This window comes from Callospermophilus lateralis, chromosome 4 (assembly GCF_048772815.1).
Source record: "Callospermophilus lateralis isolate mCalLat2 chromosome 4, mCalLat2.hap1, whole genome shotgun sequence".
In the NCBI taxonomy this organism is placed as follows: Eukaryota; Metazoa; Chordata; class Mammalia; order Rodentia; family Sciuridae; genus Callospermophilus; species Callospermophilus lateralis.
This window is the reverse complement of record NC_135308.1, coordinates 108295708-108318623: the sequence shown is the minus strand read 5'-3', so window position 1 is coordinate 108318623 and position 22916 is coordinate 108295708. Positions and strand designations below refer to the sequence as shown.

The following is a 22916-nucleotide window of genomic DNA, read 5'->3' as shown; positions in this document are numbered from 1 at the left end:
TTACTCTGGGCCCCAGTGAGGCAGAATGTCATGGTGAAAGAGCCCTAGTGGAGTAGAACTTCTGACCTCATGGAAGCCAAGACAGAGGAGGAGGAGAAGAAAGAGCAAGAGAGAAAGGAGACAGAGAAGGGGCAGGAGAGGATCTGAGGAAACAAGATAAAGTCCTCAAGGCATGACTCCTGTGATATACTTCCTCCACTCCAATCCTACCAGCCTGTAGTGACCACTCAGTATTATATTCAAATTATTCATCCATCAAATGTATTAATCCACTGATGACTTTCCAGCTATCATCATCTACTCATTTAACCTCTGAACATTCCTTTATTTTCTTTTATATGAATTTAATGGGACCCTTCATATCCAAATCATAACATTAGATAATAGCACGTATATTTAATATATAATTACACAAACTAATAACCTATTATGTAATAAAAATCATTCAATATATATAAATCTCCCATAGTAAATAGTTAGATTTAGATATTTAATTCAGGTTAATAGCATTTTTCACTTTGTTCTTTTAAAACTGTTTCAGAAAGGAAATACATGCTTAACAAAGTTTTCAAAATTTTCTGAGCAGCCCATTTGTGATGAACAGTTGACTCCACTAGTTCATTATATGCTACAAAATTGTAATATTTCCATTGTATCATTTACCATTTGCTTATTATTATTACAACTCTTAGAGAAAAGATCAGATAAATGCTTTCTCTGTTGTCTATTCAGTATTCTGAGTTGGTTCTCAAGTATATTATGTTGAATCATATTGAAATATGAACTTATAACTTTGAAATTCTATAAGATCACATTAGTATTTGACATAAACATATCACAGAAAATTAAAATTAGCAATCTGACCTCTTTGGAGTGCTTCAGTTATGAGCAAAGTGTTTTTTGTTTGTTATGCTTTTGTTTTGTTTTGTTGATGTTTTTTGAACATACATTTTAAATTTTGATGGCTTTCTTCTAATCTACTACATTTTCCAGATTCATAATACAGCACTTTCCTGCTGTCTTCTTACACAATTGGGAATGGTTATCTGAGATAAGACTCTGTCCTTAATTTTGTCATATACATCCTTTAAAATGTTAAGGTAAATTTCTTCTGTCCCTAGTTGCTTCAGCATTTTCAACATAAATGGGTGCTGGATTTTGTCCTAATTTTTCTACATCTGTTTAAATGTTATTATAATTCTATTTATGTGGTAAATCACATTTGTTGTTTTATGTATGTTGAGCCAACCAGAACAATCAGGCAAGAGAAGGAAATTTTAAAAATATATATAGGAAGAAGTCTAATTATTTCTATTTGCTGTTGATATGATCCTAAATCTATAAGAGTTGCCCTGGGAAAGAAAGAAAGAAAGAAAGAAAGAAAGAAAGAAAGAAAGAAAGAAAGAAAGAAAGAAAGAAAGAAAGAAAGAAAGGAAGGAAGGAAGGAAGGAAGGAAGTCCACCAGAAAACTCACAGAGCTGATAAATAATTCAGCAAAATATCAGAATTGAAGACCAACATTAATAAATCAATAGCTTTTCTATACTCCAATGGTGATGTTGTTGAGAAAGAAGGAGCTCTATGATGAAAATTATAGAACTCTGAAAAAAATGAAGACGATCTTAGAAGGTAGAAAGGCCTCCTATGTTCTTGGATAGACTAATTAATATTGTCAAAGTGGCCATACTATCAAAAGCAACATACAGACTTAATGCAACCTCCATCAGAATACCAATAAAATTATTCACAGAACTAGAAAAAAACATTCCAGAAATTCATTTGGAAGACTAAGAGACCCAGAATAGCAAAAGAAATCCTGAGAAAAGAAGAGCATGGGTGAACAAATCATAATACCTTATCTCAAATTATACTATGGAGTTATAGTAACAGAAACAACATGTTGTTAGCATCAAAATTGACATAAAGACCAATGGAATAGAATAAAATCACAGAGACAAACCCACAAAGACAGAATCATCTGATACTTCACAAAGGTGTCAAAAATATATGTTGGAGAAAAGATAGCCTCTTTAAAAAATGGTGGTAGGAAAACTGCTCAGCCATATGTAGAATAATGAAATGAGATCCTGATCTCTCCTCTTGCACAAAAAATAATCTCAAAGTGAACCAAAGACCTAGGAATTAGACCATAAACTTTGCAACTGTTAGAAGAAAACATAGGGTCAATAACTCAATATATTGGTGCAGGCACCAACTTCCTTAAGAAGGCCTATAAAACTCACAAAATAAAACCCAGATAAATGAGTAAGAAGGAATCAAAACTGAATAGCTTCCAAACAATAAAGGGAAGAGTTAAGAGCATGAAGAGAAGAGCCTACAGAATGGGAGAAAATTGTTGCCTGCAACTCCTCTGACAGGGGATTAATACCAAGAATATGCAAAGAACTCAAACACTTAGCACCAGTAAAACAAATACCTTAATTAATAAATGGGCAAAAGAAGTAAACATACACTTTTCAAAAGATGAAATACAAATGGTCAACAATTACACACACAAAAATGAACATCTCTAGAGATGACAGAAACACAATCAAATTATATTGAGATTTCAGCTCACTTCTACTAGAATGGAAATCATCAAGAGTACAAATAATAATAATTCTGGTGAGGATGTGCAGAAAAAGGTACACTCTTTGGTAGTAGGTAGGACTGCAAATTTATTCAAGGACTCTGCAAAGTAGTATGCAGATTCCTAAAATGATTAAGAATGGGACGTATAAGACCCAGCTTTTCCACTCTGCAGAATTTATCTTAAAGAACTAAAATCATCCCAAGAGAGTGATGTATGCATACCAATATTAATAGTAGTGCAAATCACATTACCCAAGTTATAAAACAAGCCTAGGTGCCTGTCAACAGATGAATAGATTAAGAAAATGTGATATATAGGCCCATTTAAGTTGTTACCAGTCAGAAAGAAGAATGGATTTGCTGGTAAATGAGTTGAATGGAGAACATCATGCTTAGTGAAATAATCCATATTCAGAAAGTCAATGGTCAAATGATTGCTGTCTTATATAGCAGGAAAAGCAAAATAATTGGGGAAAAGGATGTGGTGGGGATCCCAACGTAACTGGCATAAGGTTTTTTCATATATATGTTTTATATATATATATATATATATATATATATATATATATATATATATACACACACACACACACACACACACATATACACACTATTTTTTGAAAACTTAATCTTACCATAATGTTCAATGAGAATGGACCTGAAGGAAAATATGCTTAGTTACATAAGCCAATCATTGTAGTACAAACACTGAATAAGTTTACCTATATGAAGTATCTAAGCAGACTCATAGAAGCATAAAATAGAATGCTATAGGACTGGCAGAAAATGAAATAGGAGTTTCTATTCAAGGGGTGTATAGAATTTCCAAGATGAATAAATTCTAGAGCTCTGCTGTACAGTATTGTGCCTCTATTTAATCATGCTGTATTGTGATTTTAAAATTTGCCATTGTGATTAGATCTTACATTAAGTTTTCTCATTCCAATAACAAATTTTATCTGAAAGTGTTCAAAACTATCTCACTGTGTCTAGAGAAAATTATAATAATTGCTGATAGTCATTAATATAGGTAATTATTCTATGTAATCTACATACAGATTTGTTTTCATCCTCATAATGTTATTTATGCTTCATTTATTTGATAATATTCCTTATTTATTTGTGGGGAAATATGTACTTTGAAGTTACAGAAAGATAGGTTTTTCAAATATTTACTTCCTAACATAAAAATTGCAATTCATTTGGAAGAAATTTAATTTACAAATCATGTACAATTTTCCTTTTTTGGAATCCCTTTTTATCACTTTCAGCAAATTTCATACTCAATCTCTCAATTGATTATAACATTAAAAATGTACCTCCATTGATGAGAATTACAGTAGGTTTTCTCACATGTTAAAATACTTCTCAGTATCCATATTTTCAAGTTTTTCATACACACAGACACACCCACATCTATATTAAATACTTTTTAAGTATTTTAACCATAATGTGTGGAATAGAAATTTTAACAAATGAAATCATGACTTTATATATAATGAAATATTTTTCTTTCCAATGAAGCTGCCATAAGAGCTGGAGATGACAATCATGTGGGAAGAACATGTAGAAAAGGCCTTTATCCTCTGACTAGTAGAAGGAATCTTCAAAATCGTTCTGATGATATATATGTAGGACAGAATTATTAAGGCCAAAGTGACCATCAGAGTAAACACAGCACAGGAAAACCCCATTATCTCTAGAAATTTAGTGTCAGAACAAGAAAGTTGGAGTAGGGGGAAGTAATCACGGTAAAATGGTCAATGATATTGGACCTACAGTAATCAAGGTGTAGCAGCATCATGAGCAAAGGGAAGATAATTAAAAACGAGGCCAGCCAGGAAGCAAAGACAAGCATTGTGCAGACTTTGCGATTCATGATGGTCATGTAGTGCAGAGGTTTGCAGATGGCAATGTAGCGATCATAGGACATGGCAGCCAGAAGGTAAAATTCAGTGACTCCCAAGAGAATGAAAAAAAAAACAACTGAGCTATACAGTTGTTAAAAGAAATGGTTTTATCTCCCGAAATAATGGTACTTAGGAACTTGGGTATACTGACGGTTGTGAATGAAACTTCCAATAGAGAGAAATTCCTGAGGAAGAAATACATGGGAGTCTGAAGATGGGGATCCAGCAGAGTAAGGGTGATGATGGTCAGGTTCCCAGTGATGCTGAGCATGTAGGTGAGGAAGAGAAAGATGAATATTACCACCTGGAGCCTGGGCTCATCTGACAGTCCCAGGAGGATAAATGCTCTTATTTCTGTGTGGTTTCTCATCTGGTTTTCACTTGTTTATGTTTGCTCTTGTCAAACCTATAGGAGAAAGTGCACACAAAAAACTTGGGTTGATGATTAATAAATATCCCCGTGTGAAGCTGGAATTTTGCTGAAATATTACGCCATTTCCACCTTCAAGGGAAATGGAAAGCCACCTGATAATGACAACAATTCCTTTAATTTCCACTCTTTTACAGTGAAAAACTTTTTAGTTAAGGTAGATTAAAAACTGCTTTAGTATCAATATTCCAGTGAGGTGTCCTCTCACCACTGTTAGAATGGTTATTGTCAAACACACACACACACACACACACACACACACACACAAGGAAATACTGAGGATAATATGTGGAGAAAGAATTCTTATAAACTGTTGGTAAAAATGTAAATTAGTACAGCCACTATGAAGGATAGCACATAGGTGCAAAAAAACTGAAAATAGAACTACCAAATGATCCAGCCATGCTACTACAGGGTATATATAAAAAAGAAATGAAGTCATTATACTAAAGATATATCTGGATGCCCATGTTTATAGTGGCATAACTCACAATTGTAAAATATTAAGGGCCTAGGTTCTCTTCAACAGAGGAATGGATGTACAAAATGTAGTATGTCTACTCAAATAGTATTATACAACCACAAAGAGGAATGAAATCATTTGCAGCAAAATGAATGGAATGAAGTGCATTATTTTTAGTGAAATATGCTAGACCCAGGAAGACAAGTATCACTGTACTCTCTCACATGCGGAATCTAAAAAACAAAACAAAATAAACAACCAAGTAGAATAGTAATTAGTAGCAATTAGGAAGGATGCAGGGATGGGTTGATAGGACAGTGGAAGAAGGGTCATTGAATATGATCAATGAATGTGGTATACATCTACAGAAATATCACATTTATTTTCATTAAAATGAATAGTTAATATGTGTGCATAAAATAAGTTTAAAGATAATAAGAAAATAATTTGGTATTATACAGCTTAAAATGGTAGGGCTAACTAAGGTTTTAGCCAGACTTTTCTGATTCCAAATGTTATCTCTTATCTTTCATAACTGAGTCTGCAAAACATCTTCCTTTTAGGACAATGCTCCAATCTCTATAGATATTTTCCCTTATGTAATAGTTTAGTTTCACTAAAAAATTACCAAAAATGGAAAAGACATATAATTATTTAAAGTGATTTTTTTATCCTTAGCCATCTACTAACATTTACTAATGCTAATAAACTTTCCAATTCTTCCTCCTATCTCATTGGAAGTTGGAAATCCTGATGCCATTGCAATAAGCAGCCTAGAAATGAAGGATAGAGGGGAGAAAGGAGCAGGAAACAATGAACACTGGAAGGTTTGAAACTGAGTTTTATTGAATGTAAAGCTCTTGCAAGATTTTATGACATTTTAGTCTACTTGTGTCACTTTTATGTTGTTTATTACAAGTCAACTTATTTTGTTTTCTAATTGAAGCAATATATCCTTATTATTGTTATTAATATTTGAGGATGGCCTCAGATAAATAGATAAGCATACCCCAAGAAAACTTGATTTAACATTTTTTATTTTTATTTTAAAAATAATAAGTTCTAATGCTTTTTTAGAGGCAAAGTTTAATGTTATTACCAAAGATATTTCCATATGAAAGAATGAGAATGTCTGGTTGTAAATCCAATTTACTTTCTAGGTCTTAAAATCACTCCTCTGTGCTCAGTTTCCTTATCTACAATACAAATCAATCTCATTTGATAATTGTAAGATTTAAATAAGTTAATATATGTGAAGCATTTGTAAATATGCTTAACATTTAATGGAAGTTGTATAGACATTTTATATGCATAAAATATTCTCTAACCACTGAGAAGAATACCTTGGGAGTAGGATGATGTTCTGAGTCAAAGGCTATCTTAGATAAATAGGAACAAACACATTTAATCCCAAGAGAATTACACAAGAATAACAACAATAGATTAGGAATTACCTGATTGTACACACACTCTACTCCCATCCCTAGCAGGATTTGATCATTGTACCTGAGAAAATTATGTATTCACAGCTTATCAACGTTATCCATGGCTAGTTTGTTTTTCTGATACTCATTAGTAATAATCTTTCTGGAAGTGATTGTGAGGTTTTCAGTAAGCTATAACTAGCATTGTGAGTGGCTCACTGTAATGACATCCCAAATCACCTCTTTCCATCACAGGAGGAGTACCCATTGTATAATGTTATAAGAACCCCTAGTCCTTCCTCCCAACGCACCACACCTTTACTATGCTGAAGTCTCCTGCGAGCTCTGTCCTTACCCTACTCACTCTTGAAAGGACAAGATCTTATCTTCAAAGCTAAAAGAAAGATTCATCCAGTTAATGCTGAGTTTGTTGTTGAAACAAATGCTGCCATCAGGCTCCCTATTTTATGCTCTATTCTAGCCTGGGCAGTACTTATGTCTTATTTTTCTCTTATAAGATGTATTTTCCCACATTACCTTACAAGATAAACTTAAACACTTAGCCCAATGTCCCTATATGGAATGGATTTAAAACAAAAAAAAGTAAGAGAAATCACATTTTATTAATACATAAATTTCTTTTTTTTAAATCAGGATTACCTATTTTCTTTTTTATTTATTTATTTATTTATTTTTTAGTTCTCGGCAGACACATCATTTTTGTTTGTATGTGGTGCTGAGGATCGAACCCGGGCCGCACGCATGCCAGGCCAGGTGAGCGCGCTACCGCTTGAGCCACATTCCCAGCCCAATACATAAATTTTTAAAAGCTTCATTAAACATTATTTCTAAATTACTTTTGTAACATTTCTTTCAATTCTCTTTATGCCTCCTCCAGAAATACTACTTTTCCTTTGTGTTTGTTTTTATTGAAATGAAGAGTTTTTCATAATACTTTGAAGTAATAAACTACCTTCCCATCAAATAGACAAGATTTGGTGACAGTCTCAATTTTAAAGTTCTTATAATAACTTACTGATATGGGAAACTCATACTTTTAAAAATATATTTACATTATTACTATTCCACAGTAAAATATATGAATGCACTCTATTTATCCTTGTTTCCAACTTTATTGAATATCTATATATCTTTCTAATCTTTGTTAATTTTTTTTTTTTTTTTTTTTTAAATTAATTTTTATTGTAGGTTGTTCAAAACATTACATAGTTCTTGATATATCATATTTCACACTTTGATTCAAGTGGGATATGCGCTCCCATTTTTACCCCATATACAGATTGCAGAATCACATCATTTGCACAACCATTGATTTACATATTGCCATTCTGGTGTCTGTTGTATTCTGCTGCCTTTCCTATCCTCTACTATCCCCCCTCCCCCCTCCCCTCCCCTCTTCTCTCTCTACCCCCTCTACTGTAATTCATTTCTCCCCCTTATATTTTTCCTCCTTTCCCCTCACTTCCTCTTGTATGTAATTTTGTATACCCCTGAGGGTCTCCTTCCATTTACATGCATTTTCCCTTCTCTCTCCCTTTCCCTCCCACCTCTCATCCCTGTTTAATGTTAATCTTCTTCTCATGCTCTTTGTCCCTACTCTGTTCTTAGCTACTCTCCTTATATCAAAGAAGACATTTGGCATTTGTTTTTAAGGGATTGGCTGGCTTCACTTAGCATAATCTGCTCTAATGCCATCCATTTCCCTCCAAATTCTATGATTTTGTCATTTCTTAATGCAGAGTAATACTCCATTGTGTATAAATGCCACATTTTTTTTATCCATTCGTCTATTGAAGGGCATCTAGGTTGGTTCCACAGTCTTGCTATTGTGAATTGTGCTGCTATGAACATGGATGTAGCAGTGTCCCTATAGTGTGCTCTTTTTAGGTCTTTAGGGAATAGACCGAGTAGGGGAATAGCTGGATCAAATGGTGGTTCCATTCCGAGCTTTCCAAGAAATCTCCATACTGCTTTCCAAATTGGCCGCACCAATTTGCAGTCCCACCAGCAATGTACAAGAGTACCCTTTTCCCCACATCCTCGCCAGCACTTGTTGCTGTTTGATTTCCTAATGGCTGCCAATCTTACTGGAGTGAGATGGTATCTTAGGGTGGTTTTGATTTGCATTTCTCTGACTGCTAGAGATGGTGAGCATTTTTTCATATACTTGTTGATTGATTGTATGTCCTCCTCTGAGAAATTTCTGTTCAGGTCCTTGGCCCATTTGTTGATTGGGTTATTCGTTATCTCATTGTCTAATTTTTTTAGTTCTTTGTATATTCTGGATATTAGGGCTCTGTCTGAAGTGTGAGGAGTAAAGATTTGTTCCCAGGACGTAGGCTCCCTATTTACCTCTCTTATTGTTTCTTTTGCTGAGAAAAAACTTTTTAGTTTGAGTAAGTCCCATTTGTTGATTCTAGTTATTAACTGTTGTGCTATGGGTGTCCTATTGAGGAATTTGGAGCCCGACCCCACAGTATGTAGATCATAGCCAACTTTTTCTTCTATCAGACGCCATGTCTCTGATTTGATATCAAGTTCCTTGATCCACTTTGAGTTAACTTTTGTGCATGGCGAGAGAAAGGGATTCAGTTTCATTTTGTTGCAAATGGATTTCCAGTTTTCCCAACACCATTTGTTGAAGATGCTATCCTTCTTCCATTGCATGCTTTTAGCCCCTTTATCGAATATAAGATAGTTGTAGTTTTGTGGATTGGTTTCTGTGTCCTCTATTCTGTACCATTGGTCCACCCGCCTGTTTTGGTACCAGTACCATGCTGTTTTTGTTACTATTGCTCTGTAGTATAGTTTGAAGTCTGGTATAGCTATACCGCCTGATTCACACTTCCTGCTTAGCATTGTTTTTGCTATTCTGGGTCTTTTATTTTTCCATATGAATTTCATGATTGCTTTCTCTATTTCTACAAGAAATGCCGTTGGGATTTTGATTGGCATTGCATTAAACCTATAGAGAACTTTTGGTAATATCGCCATTTTGATGATGTTACTTCTACCTATCCATGAACAGGGTATATTTTTCCATCTTCTAAGATCTTCTTCTATTTCTCTCTTTAGGGTTCTGTAGTTTTCATTGTATAAGTCTTTCACCTCTTTTGTTAGGTTGATTCCCAAGTATTTTATTTTTTTTGAGGATATTGTAAATGGGGTGGTTGTCCTCATTTCCATTTCAGAGGATTTGTCACTGATATACAGGAATGCCTTTGATTTATGCATGTTGATTTTATAGCCTGCCACTTTGCTGAATTCATTTATTAGCTCTAATAGTTTCTTTGTAGACCCTTTTGGGTCTGCTAGGTATAGAATCATGTCATCTGCAAATAGTGATAATTTGAGTTCTTCTTTTCCTATTTTTATGCCTTTAATTTCTTTCGTCTGTCTAATTGCTCTGGCCAGTGATTCGAGAACTATGTTGAACAGAAGTGGTGAGAGAGGGCATCCCTGTCTTGTTCCAGATTTTAGAGGGAATGCCTTCAGTTTTTCTCCATTCAGAATGATGCTAGCCTGAGGCTTGGCATAGATTGCTTTTACAATATTGAGGTATGTTCCCGTTATCCCTATTTTTTCTAGAGTTTTGAACATAAAGGGATGCTGTACTTTGTCGAATGCTTTTTCCGCATCTATCGAGATGATCATATGGTTCTTATTTTTAAGCCTATTGATGTGGTGAATAACATTTATTGATTTCCGTATATTGAACCAGCCTTGCATCCCTGGGATAAATCCTACCTGATCATGGTGCACAATTTTTTTGATATGTTTTTGTATCCGGTTCGCCAGAAGTTTATTGAGGATTTTTGCATCTAGGTTCATTAGAGATATTGGTCTGTAGTTTTCTTTCTTTGTAGTGTCTTTGTCTGGTTTAGGAATCAGGGTGATGTTGGCCTCATAGAATGAATTTGGTAGTTCTCCCTCTTTTTCTATTTCCTGAAATAGCTTGAGAAGTATTGGTATTAGTTCCTCTTTAAAGGTTTTGTAAAACTCTGCTGTATACCCATCCGGTCCTGGGCTTTTCTTAGTTGGTAGTCTTTTGATGGTATCTTCTATTTCCTCAATTGATATTGGTCTGTTTAGGTTGTCAATATCCTCCTGACTCAATCTGGGCAAATCATATGACTTAAGAAATTTATCGATGCCTTCACTATCTTCTATTTTATTGGAGTATAAGGATTCAAAATAGTTTCTGATAATCTTCTGTATTTCTGAAGTGTCTGTTGTGATATTGCCTTTTTCATCCCGTATGCTGGTAATTTGAGTTCTCTCTCTTCTTCTCTTCGTTAACGCGGCTAAGGGTCTGTCGATTTTATTTATTTTTTCAAAGAACCAACTTTTAGTTTTGTCAATTTTTTCAATTGTTTCTTTTGTTTCAATTTCATTAATTTCAGCTCTGATTTTAATTATTTCTTGTCTTCTACTTCTTTTGCTGTTGTTTTGCTCTTCTTTTTCTAGGATTCTGAGTTGAAGTATTAGATCATTTATTTGTTGGTTTTTTCTTTTTCTAAGGAATGAACTCCAAGCAATAAATTTTCCCCTTAGAACTGCTTTCAATGTGTCCCATAGATTCCGATATGTTGTGTCTGTGTTTTCATTTATCTCTAAGAATTTTTTAATTTCCTCCTTGATGTCTTCTATAACCCATTGATCATTCAGTAACCTATTGTTCATTCTCCAGGTGATGCATGATTTTTCCTTACTTCTTTTATCGTTAATTTTCAATTTCATTCCATTATGGTCAGATAAGATGCATGGTATTATCTCTACTCCTTTATATTGTCTAAGAGTTGTCCTGTGACATAATATATGATCTATTTTTGAGAAGGATCCATGTGCTGCTGAGAAAAAAGTGTAACTGCTTGATGTTGGGTGGTATATTCTATATATGTCAATTAAGTCTAGGTTATTAATTGTGTTATTGAGCTCTACAGTTTCCTTATTCAACTTTTGTTTGGAAGATCTGTCCAGTGGTGAGAGAGGTGTGTTGAAGTCTCCCATGATTATTGTATGGTGGTCTATTAGACTCTTGAACTTGAGAAGAGTTTGTTTGATGAACATAGCTGCACCATTGTTTGGGGCATATATATTTATGATTGTTATGTCTTGTTGGTGTATGGTTCCCTTAAGAAGTATGTAGTGTCCCTCTTCATCCCTTTTGATTAACTTTGGCTTGAAATCTATTTTATTTGATATGAGTATGGACACTCCTGCTTGTTTCCGAAGTCCATATGAGTGATATGATTTTTCCCAACCTTTCACCTTCAGTCTATGTATGTCTTTTCCTATCAAATGTGTCTCCTGAAGGCAGCATATTGTTGGGTCTTGTTTTGTGATCCATTCTACTAGCCTGTGTCTCTTAATTGGTGAGTTTAAGCCATTAACATTTAGGGTTATTATTGAGATATGGGTTGTTCTTCCAGCCATATTTGTTTATTTATGTTACTAAACATGGTTTGTTTCCTCTTTGATTATTCCCCCCCCCCTTTACTGTACTACCTCCCGCTGTTGGTTTTCATTGATATTTTCCATTTCCTCTTCCTGTAATATTTTGCCAAGGATGTTTTGAAGAGATGGTTTTCTAGCTGCAAATTCTTTTAACTTTTGTTTATCATGGAAGGTTTTAATTTCATCTTCCATCCTGAAGCTTAATTTCGCGGGATACACAATTCTTGGTTGGAACCCCTTTTCTTTCAGTGTTTGAAATATGTTATTCCAGGATCTTCTAGCTTTGAGAGTCTGTGTTGAAAGATCAGCTGTTATCCTGATTGGTTTACCCCTAAATGTAATCTGCTTCCTTTCTCTTGTAGCTTTTAAAATTCTCTCCTTATTCTGTATGTTGGGCATCTTCATTATAATGTGTCTAGGTGTGGATCTCTTATGATTTTGCACATTCGGCGTCCTGTAGGCTTCTAGGATTTGGGATTCTGACTCATTCTTCAAGTCTGGGAAGTTTTCTCGTATTATTTCGTTGAATAGATTGCTCATTCCTTTGGTATGGACCTCAGTACCTTCCTGTATCCCAATGACTCTTAAGTTTGGTCTCTTTATGTTATCCCATATTTCTTGAATGTTCTGCTCATGGTTTCTTAACAGCTTTGCTGAGCTGTCTATGTTCTTCTCCAGTTGAAATACTTTGTCTTCATTGTCTGATGTTCTATCTTCTAAGTGTTCTACTCTGCTGGTAGTATTCTCAATTGAGTTTTTAAGTTGGTTTATTGTTTCCTGCATTTCCAGGATTTCTGTTTGTTTGTTTTTTATAACCTCTATCTCCCTGTATAACTGATCTTTTACTTCTTGGATTTGTTTATGTAATTGATTGTCAAAGTGGTCGAAGTGGTCTTTCATTGACTGATTTTGCTGTCTAATGTCTTCCTTGAGACTCCAGATCATCTGAAGCATGTATATCCTGAATTCTTTATCTGACATCCCATCTGCTGCAGAAATTACCTCTTCTAAAGTTGAGTTGACCTGCATTGCTTGTGGTCCTTTCTTTCCTTGTCTTTTCATATTGATCGCGTTTCTTTCTGCTTGGTGAAACTGTTGTGTTATTGATTTTTTCCCCCTATATATTTATATTGCTCTTGTATAGCTGCAAAGTCTCCCTCGCAGGCTTTGGCGGTGGTTCTTCCCCTCCTCCAATTGAGGCAATGTGCCTACCACGCCGGGAGGCCGCTGTGCCTGTACTTTCGATGGGCCTGTTCTTTCGGTGGTCACAGGTCCGTCTACCTTGCAGGCGTGAGCAGTGGCTTTGCCCCTCCGCTGGCCACTAGGCCTGTTCTGTCTGTTGGTTGCAGGTCTGTCTACCTAAAAGGCGCTGTTGGCGGCTCTGCCCCTCCCCCAACTGGGGCAATGTATCTGGCGGGCCACTGGGCCTGTTTTGTCAGTGGTCACGGTTCCGCCTACCTTGCACGTGCGTGGAGCAGCTGTGTCCCTCCGAGAGTTGCTGGGCCTAACCTGCCAATGGGTGTCAAGTGCACCTACCTTGCAGGCCCGGGGGTAGCTCTGCCGCTCCGCTGGTTGCTGGGCCTGATATGCTGGTGAGACGCAGGTTTGCCTACCTTGCAGGCACCTGGCGGCTCTGCCCCTCCCCCAACCGGGGCGGGGCGATGTGTCTGGCCGTCCTCTGAGCCTGTTCTGTTGGTGGTCAGGGTACTGCCTACCTAGCAGGCTCGTGGGGCAGTTGTGCCCCTCCGCAGTTTGTTGGGCCTGACCTGCTGGTGTGTGGCAAGTGCGCCTTCCTTGCAGGCCCGGGGGTGGCTCTGCCGCTCCGCGGTTGCTGGGCCTGATCTGTTGGTGAGTCGCAGGTCTGTGTAACTTGCAGGCGCCCAGCGGCTCTGCCCCTCCCCCAACTGGGGCGGGGCGATGTGTCTGGCCGGCCTCTGGGCCTGTTCTCTTGGTAGTCAGGGTTCTGCCTACCTAGCAGGCTCGTGGGGCAGCTGTGCCCCTCCGCAATTTGTTGGGCCTGACCTGCCAGTGGGTGGCAAGTGCCCCTACCTTGCAGGCCCGGGGTGGCTCTGCTGCTCCGCGGTTGCTGGGTCTGATCAGCTGGTGATTCGCAGGTCTGCGTAACTTGCAGGCGCCCGGCGGCTCTGCCCCTCCCCCAACCTGAGCGATGTGTCTGGCAGTCCACTGGACCTGTTTTGTCGGTGGTCACAGTTCTGCCTACCTTGCACACACGTGGAGCAGCTGTTTCATTAGTGCCTGGGCACACTCTCCTTGTTTGCCTCCCTCAGGCCCTTAGTTTGTAGAGCTTGGTGCTGAGCACCCCCAGCAAACTTGCTTACCTTCTGGTAGCCACGCCCCCGTATCTGATGCAAGAGACCTCAGTTGTCAGCACCGGTGGGAGCTGTAGCCGTGAGTCCCATGCCAAGGCGAGTCGGTGCAAGAGACCTCAGTTGTCAGCACTGGTGGGAGCGGTAGCTGGGAGTCCCGCGCCGCGCGGTTCCCGCCGGCTCCTGTGCCAGCACCGCCGCGGCTCCCACTGGCTCCCACGCCGCTGCTGCGGCTCCCGCGGGTTCCGGCCGGCTCCCGTGCCGCTGCCCCGGCTGCCACCGGCTCCCTCGCCGCAGTCCCAGCTCCCGCCGGCTCCCTCACCGCAGCCGCCGCTGCCGCCGTCTCCCTCGCCGCAGCCGCCGCTGCCGCCGGCTCCCTCGCCGCAGCCGCCTCTGCCGCCGGCTCCGTTGCCGAAGCCCAATCTTTGTTAATTTTAACATTTTTGTGAATATTAATATTATCATTAGTCACTATTTTTTTGCTACTAATTAAAATTCTGAAGAAATGTAGGAGGAGCTGTGAAGGATGATGTAAATAAACACAAGAAGGCTTTATGAGCACATCACACAAAATGAACATTTGTATAGAAAGTTTCCAAATACCAAAGAAACAGACTTAAAGAAACTCTAGCAGTAGGAGATTGAACATCTATAATTAAGTGTGGTATACTGTGCTTTTCTATAAAAATTTGTAAATATTCAATGGATTGTTTTCATCTGTTAATATAAAATGAGCATGAAAAAATTATGAGTATTTCTATTCCTTTGAAAGAAAATTAATTAAATACTTAATAAAATATATATGATTCCAGATCCTTAAACTAAGGATGTGTTTATATGGAGGATGATGGGTATCTGCAGAGATCTAACTCATCATTTTAGTTTATTATTTATGAATGTAAACTCTATATTTTCTCCTGAAAGAACATGTCTTTCGTTATTTAGTTCTCATTTCATTTTACACATTACATCAAAATTACTTCTTATTTTCTTTCCAAAGAATCTGAGATAGATTATTTGAATCATTCAAAATGAAATTTAATAGTAATGTTTATAACTTGTTAAATAAAATTTGCACTTTCCAAATCTCTACTATCCAATGAATATTAATAATGACCATATAAATAAAGCCAATATGATATGGACAATATATTTAATTAGAAACACTATAATAAAATATATATTAGGTGTGAAGGATCAAAGGATGTTCTTTAGAGAATGAGATAAAAAACTTTGGTTCCATTTGATTTCTGATCTCCACCCTGCTTTCTCTCTCTCTTTTGGTTGTTTGTTATACACACACACACACACACACACACTCATATAGCACTGGGTTGAAATCTTCTTTAGTCATGCAATAACTTTGAGACTCTAGCCTTTCAATATTTCGTTTGCTCAAATCTCTTTTCTTCACTTAAACCCCAGTGGAAATCATTAGTAAAGTTTCATAGAGCATCTGATCCGGTTACACTCTTTATTTCTACTTTATAAATTTCAGGATCTGTTCATTGTCTAGGTTAGTACATTACAGAAAAAGCTAATTATTGAATTCAACACGTGGGCAATCTCTAGCTCAGCTCTGTAACCACACTAAAATACACTTTTACAGTTCTTAGGTATTTCAGGCTCTGAGCCAGGACATGGGAGATGATGGTTCCTGAAAAAGTCTGTCAGCATGAATAAAGCAAAGACTCCTTAGGAAAACCAACCAAGTAGTTAAAACACTTGTTTATGAGAATTTATTTTTACTGTTTCTTTCAATTATTTTAGAAAACTTTTACCTAAAAAGTAATAGAAATAAGAATAATTTATATTTATTAATTTCAGTAATGATGGGCAGATTCAATTCTCTGTAATCATACCAGCTTACAGAGAAAGAAATCAAGGGAAAAGAGAGATCATCAAATTACAATTGATGATCATTTCATAAATACTAACACTCTTGTCAGTGTTTATATTTTCATTTCATTACCTAGTTATCTATAATTTAAACAAGAAAAGAAGAGGAAATAATCATCTCAAAATATGATTAGATTATTCTTTATTACATTAGGTATGAGCTTAGGTTTTAGATGTAGATCAAAAATACAGATGTTTCATGCAATGGATTGGTGACTTTGGATACTTACTTAAATTCATTAAGCTTCAATCTCTGCTTAAAATGCAAGAGGAATTTCAAGACTATTTTTGAGAATTAAATATAATCATGTAAACAAATATACTCCATAAATCATGTGGCTCTTAGGTTCTAAAAATAGCTGTGTTGATGATTTTTCTTTTGGTTGGAATTCATTCTCAACTCTTGGAAGAGTACTAATAGTAACTGTGGTTTACTAAACAGAAGTTTATTCCAGTGACTTACAAATTTTAATTTTATCTCAGTTATCATAACACAGTGTAAAATTTTTCCACCTATTCCTAAAGAAGCATTGAGACTCAAAATTGTAAAATTTCCATTAATCCACACAGCTAGCAAATGTGGAATACACTCTCAGACTACGCACAACTCAAGTCTATTCCTTTAACACAGTACTACAAGTCGGTATTCAGTTTAAAATACAGAGATACGAATAGTAATTTTCTGTTTTTAATAAATAGAAAATGAATAGATTAAGTAAAGCAAAACATGCAAAAACATAACCATTTTATGACTTTTAATATGCCAAGTTCTATTTAACCTTGATTAAAAAGTTGAGCTGTTAAGAATTGAATTAATGCTGAGATTTGAGGGTCTTCCTCCACTCTCTGTATATCCAACTTACCTCTGGCTTTTATACAGTTTCATTAATAACCAGAATGACTGGAATAAAAAAAAATAGACAATGGCTTTGTTGTAATCCAGGGAAACCAATATTCCTAAAAACATTCCCTCTTTCTTCTACTGAACCAGTATGCTTATTTTAATTGTTTCAGGTTATGTACCACTTAAAATAAAAGTCAATTTTTATATTGTCAAAATTTTTGTCTTATGTTTTCCATTTTATCCAGAGCATATATATCTCTTTGACTATAAATCGTGAGAAAGAAGCAAAAATATAAAATAGAAACAAAGTCAGAAGTGATTTAAAATGGTTTGATGTGGTTTCTATAAAAATTTTATATATCATGAGCTACTTAATATTTTTATCCATTTTCTCTGTCACTGATTCAAGGGACCAATTCAGTGAAGACTGCCAGAAGAAGAATGTAAAGAAAACTCAAAGGAATATAAATATAATACACATTACTACTGAAGTTCGAAATGAAAGGTTGGGGGACAGAGGGCAATAAGGGGGTCATGATTTACTGTAATATACAACTATGGAAGCAATACTTTAGAAATATTTGCCTAATTTTAAACACATGTATATACTTAAATTATATATTTAAACATGTATATTTTTAAACACATGTATAAATTTATATGAGACAGTCACAGTACATGAGTGTCTCATAAAGTAAAAATAAACAGACAAAAAAACCTAACTTTTAGCTGAGTTTTAGGAATTATGCTACAGATTTAAAATCATAACTAATTACAAAAAGTCTAGCTTATTCATTTGGAATATTTTATTAACTTGTGTCTATAATAAAATCACAAAGCTCCTGTCCTAGTATCCCTAGACTTTGAAATTTTCTCTTCACAGGACAGAATCCTCACTCTGTTTAGAGAGAGTGATGCAGGAATGAATGTGCCACTGTGCTCCCATATCAGGCCCTGGGGCATAACTCACTCACATTCCCTGTAACTGCATCAGGAATATCCCCAGAAAATTTGAGAATTATATTCCTGTGTCCTTGGTAAATTTACTTCTTATTGTGCATTTTTAATTGGGTCTCCAGGAGGGCCTTCCAAGTGTGAAAGTAGAAATGTATGTGAACTCAGATCAATAATTACTTGTGCCTCAGTCCTTTTACTCCATAGTACACACCAAATCTGTCAAGGACTATTTCATTTTTCAATTATGACATTTTTTTTTCATGTCATCTAGAAACGTATTTGTCATTAAATTCTAATTTTATATAAATCTTCTCTCCACTTTCTAAAAGCCCAGTATGTATCTGTTTTAAATTGGGTCTTCTTAGTTAAAAATGAGAGTAGACTCTATTTTTATAAAATTATATAAGGATGGAATATATCTTATTCTAATTAAGACCCCATTCTTGTGTAGGGGGTCTATGGTGGGGTTTACTTAGGTATTTTAATATGTGTACTTAGAAAAATTATGTTAGATTGATTCTACCTTCTTCCATATTCCTTTCCCAACTCCCTTCCTTTCATCCTCCTTTGTATAATCTACTGAACTTCTCTGATTCCCTTCCCACACATTTATTGTGATTCAGCTTCTACATATCAACAAAAACATTCAACTTTCGTTTTTTGCGGGGGATTGGAATGTTTCACTTAGCATGATAGTCTCCAGATCCATACATTTACCAGCAAAAGACATAAAGTCATTCTTTACAGTTGAGTAATACTCCATCATTTCCTTTACCCATTCATCTGTTGATGGGCATCTAGGTTGCTTACATAACTTAGCTATTGTGAATTGTGCTGCTATAAACATTGATGTGGCTGTGTTATTGTAGTACACTGATTTAAAATACTTTGGATATATGCCATGGAGTGGGTCAATGGTGGTTCCATTTCTAGTTTTTGGAGGAATCTCCATACTGCTGTCCAGAAGGGTTGCACAAATCTTCAGTTCCAACAACAATGCATGATTGTTCCCTTTTCCCCACATCCTCCCAATCATTTGTTGTTACTTATATTCTTGATAATTGCCATTCTTTCTGGAGTGTGATGGAATCTCTGTAGTTTTCATTGGCATTTTTCTGATTGATAGAGATGTTAAACATGTTTTTATATATTTGTTGATCATTCACATTTCTTCTTTTGAGAAGTGTCTGCTTAGTTCGTTTGCCCTTAAGATTTTTGAGTTTTTTTTACATATCCTAGGAATTAATACTCCATGTGAGGTGCAGGTAGCAAAGATGTTCTCTCACTCTATAGGCCCTCTCTTCATGCTCTTGATTGTTTCCTTTGCTATAAAGAAGTCTGTTAGTTGGATGCCAACCCATGTATTGATTCTTTATTTATTGTGCTTTAGGACTCTTGTTAAAGAAGTCAGTTCCTGTGCCAAAATGTTGAACTGGTGGGCCTACATTTTCCTCTAGTATGTGCAGTATTTCTGTTCTGATTCCTAGGTCCTTGATCCACTTAGAGCTGATTTTTGTGCAGAGTGAGAGATGGGAGTTAATTTTCATTCTATTTCATATGGATTTCCAGTTTCCCCAGACATTGGTTGAAGAGGCTATCTTTTCTCAGTGTGTGGTTTTGGTGATTTTGTCTGGTATAACTGTATTACACATTCCTAATTTAAATTATAACATCATTTGATTTTCAGTGTAAAAACACTCTTTCATGTGTTTGTCTTTGCTCATGTCCCATGATCTCTTTACTTTCTTCACCCTTTGTAAGTGTGCTTGTATTATTAGGACCATCTACATATCTTCATTTTATCATCATGTTTATCTTCTTCATTGTCATGATCACATTTCAAAGATAAATGAATGCATAACAAAACTGATCTGAGTTTTTGACACACAAAGGTTATCATCACCTCTCTCTGTTCATTCTCTAATTTTACGAATTATGGACAATAGCAGAAAAATCCTCTAATTGTTTACCATAGGACTTCCTTAAATTTTAATTTATGTTCAATTGCATAAAGCTCAGTTTAAGCTAAATTTTTAGCACATTATGAAACACTATTTATGATAATGAGGCATGTATAAGATGGTATTTGATAAATCATGTCTTGTAATTTTCTCTCAATCATGTGTGTTTGTATAGATTAGCATTTTTAATCTTGGAACTATTTACATTTCCAACATGATAAATATTTTTTCTATGAGTATCTTTAAACAAATAATATTTGAAAAAATGGCTATCCACATGATCAGTAACTCATATCATATATAAAACTCAAATAAGTCATAGCTATAAAAATAAAGGTATAAAATTTCTAGATAAACACAAAACTGACAGTAGATGTTATCTTGAGCTAAATTGAAACATTAAGCATAAAGAAAAAAATAATTGATAAATATAAATAATCAATGTTATGCTTTTCAAAACACATTATTTGTGAATGGAAATACAAGATACAACATAGAAAATATATATGAAAATTGCATATCTGGAAAAGAACTTGTATCTGCAATACACAAAGAATCCCAAATGATAATAAGAGTGATAAAAAATAAAAATAAAATGGGCATATATTTAAGCACTCATTTTATCAAAGGAATTATTCAATAGCAGGAAAGCATAAAGAGAATGATCAGCATCATTAATCTCTATAGAATTGAAATTATAATTACAATGACATACAACTATATACACTTCGGAATGATTAAAGATATATATATAAGCATATTTGTCAAAACAACTGTTGGCAAGAATGTGGAATCACTGAAAACCTCACACACGCTGAAGGAATATAAAATTATATCACCATTTCAGAAAATAGTTTGTCACTTTCTTAAATAACCAAACATTTACCTACCATATAACCAAGCCATTATAGTCATGAATATTTACTCTGGAAAAATAAAAGTATAACTTGATAAAGCTTTTAAAAATGTATTGACAAAGGGCCGGGGATGTGGCTTAAGCGATAACGCACTCTCCTGGCATGTGTGGGGCTCTGGGTTCTGTCCTCAGCACCACATAAAAAAATTAAAATAAAATACAGATGTTGTGTCCACCAAAAACTGAAAAATAAATATTCAAAAATTCTCTCTCTCTCTCTCTCTAAAAAAATGTATTGACAAAAACTGAACCATCATGTTGAAAGAATACTGCATATAAATGTATGACTTTTGCCGATACAATCTATCCACTTTTCTAAAATCGTACTATTAACAAAAAAAATATAATATTGTTTCACATCAGGACAGTGTCAATTAGCAGATACAATGATTTTTTTTCTCAAAAAACAAAGTCATCTTCTCAGTCATGGTCCCTTTTGTACCAAAAAAAAAAAAAAAAAAAAAAAAGTGGGGCTGTGGCTCAGCCCTGGAACACGTGAGGCACTGGGTTTGAGACTCAGCAACACATAAAAAATAAAATAAGGGTATTGTGTCTACCTACAACTAAAAAAATACATTTAAAAAAACTGTATTTAATAAATCTACCCTGGGGGTATAACATACAGACTCTTCTCGGGTAGCAGACTGTAGGTCTGAACATTCAATATTTCAGCCAGATTTCAGCCAGAAAACATACAGATTTTTTTGTACAGATACTTTATTCATTAACTTGGCTTTTAACTTGACTTCAGGAAGGTAATAAAACCACATAATTGTTTCAACCGACATTCTTTATTTGTTTATAAGGTCAATACTTCGACCTCTTTGATGACAACCTTTAGAATCTGAAAAGTTATGCCCTGTATTTTGGATTCTTAAACAACTCTGGAGGAACAGGAAGTTCCTATTTAGTATTCATATTTATAAAGTTTTATTTATTAGTAAAATCTGATTGACATTACCATTATTGAATAATTCTGAGAATCTTCTCAGACTGTTAAATTTTGAGTACCATCCACTGACTCCTGGGGTTTTATTTTCAATTTCTTCTGAAAGGTTCATCTTTGGTTACTTTGATTTCATAGAAAACAAGATTATTATGAAGAGCATTACAAAATAACACTGAGTTGACCCATTTCATTCATTTATAAGTATAAATTATTGAAATTAGTGTAACTACAGAGAATATTACAGATGTCTGTCTAGAGTTTATGAACCATAGAGCACAGACGAGAAGCATTTGCCTGAGTGCAAAGACAACATGGTCCTAATGTCATGGGAAGGCCAAGAATATCACAGAAGGAAGTGAGTCGCTTGTTTCCTGTGTCCTGACCAGTCAAGATTAGTGATGGCCTGAACTTTCTCTCTCACATGGCTGCATACGTCCAAGGTTTATTGAAAGCAAACGTATATGCTGTGTAGACACTGAATGGACCATCTGTAGACAGAATAGCCCCATGTTCCCTGGAAGTCCTGTCCACATACACATTTAATTACTGGTTTTGTCAGACTGAACAAAGAACAACCATGGTGGTATGTTGATAGGTCCCTTTTTAAGTGCTCAGATTGCATGGGCATATTTACTAATTGGTTTATGTTTCAAGGCCTGAATTCCATCTGGAAAAGGAGACAGTCCTTGTTCTGCCCTCGTGGTTGGTAATCCTACCTTGTTATCAGGGCTAAGATATTTTGTTCTCTAGGAAGAGCTGACTGAAC

At 35.6% G+C, this 22916-nt stretch overlaps 1 pseudogene; it reads right to left on the bottom strand.

Moving 5' to 3' along the window:
- Nucleotides 1-4073: 4073 nt before the first annotated feature.
- On the bottom strand, nucleotides 4074-4872 carry LOC143398470 (olfactory receptor 6C1-like; annotated as a pseudogene).
- Nucleotides 4873-22916: the final 18044 nt, after the last annotated feature.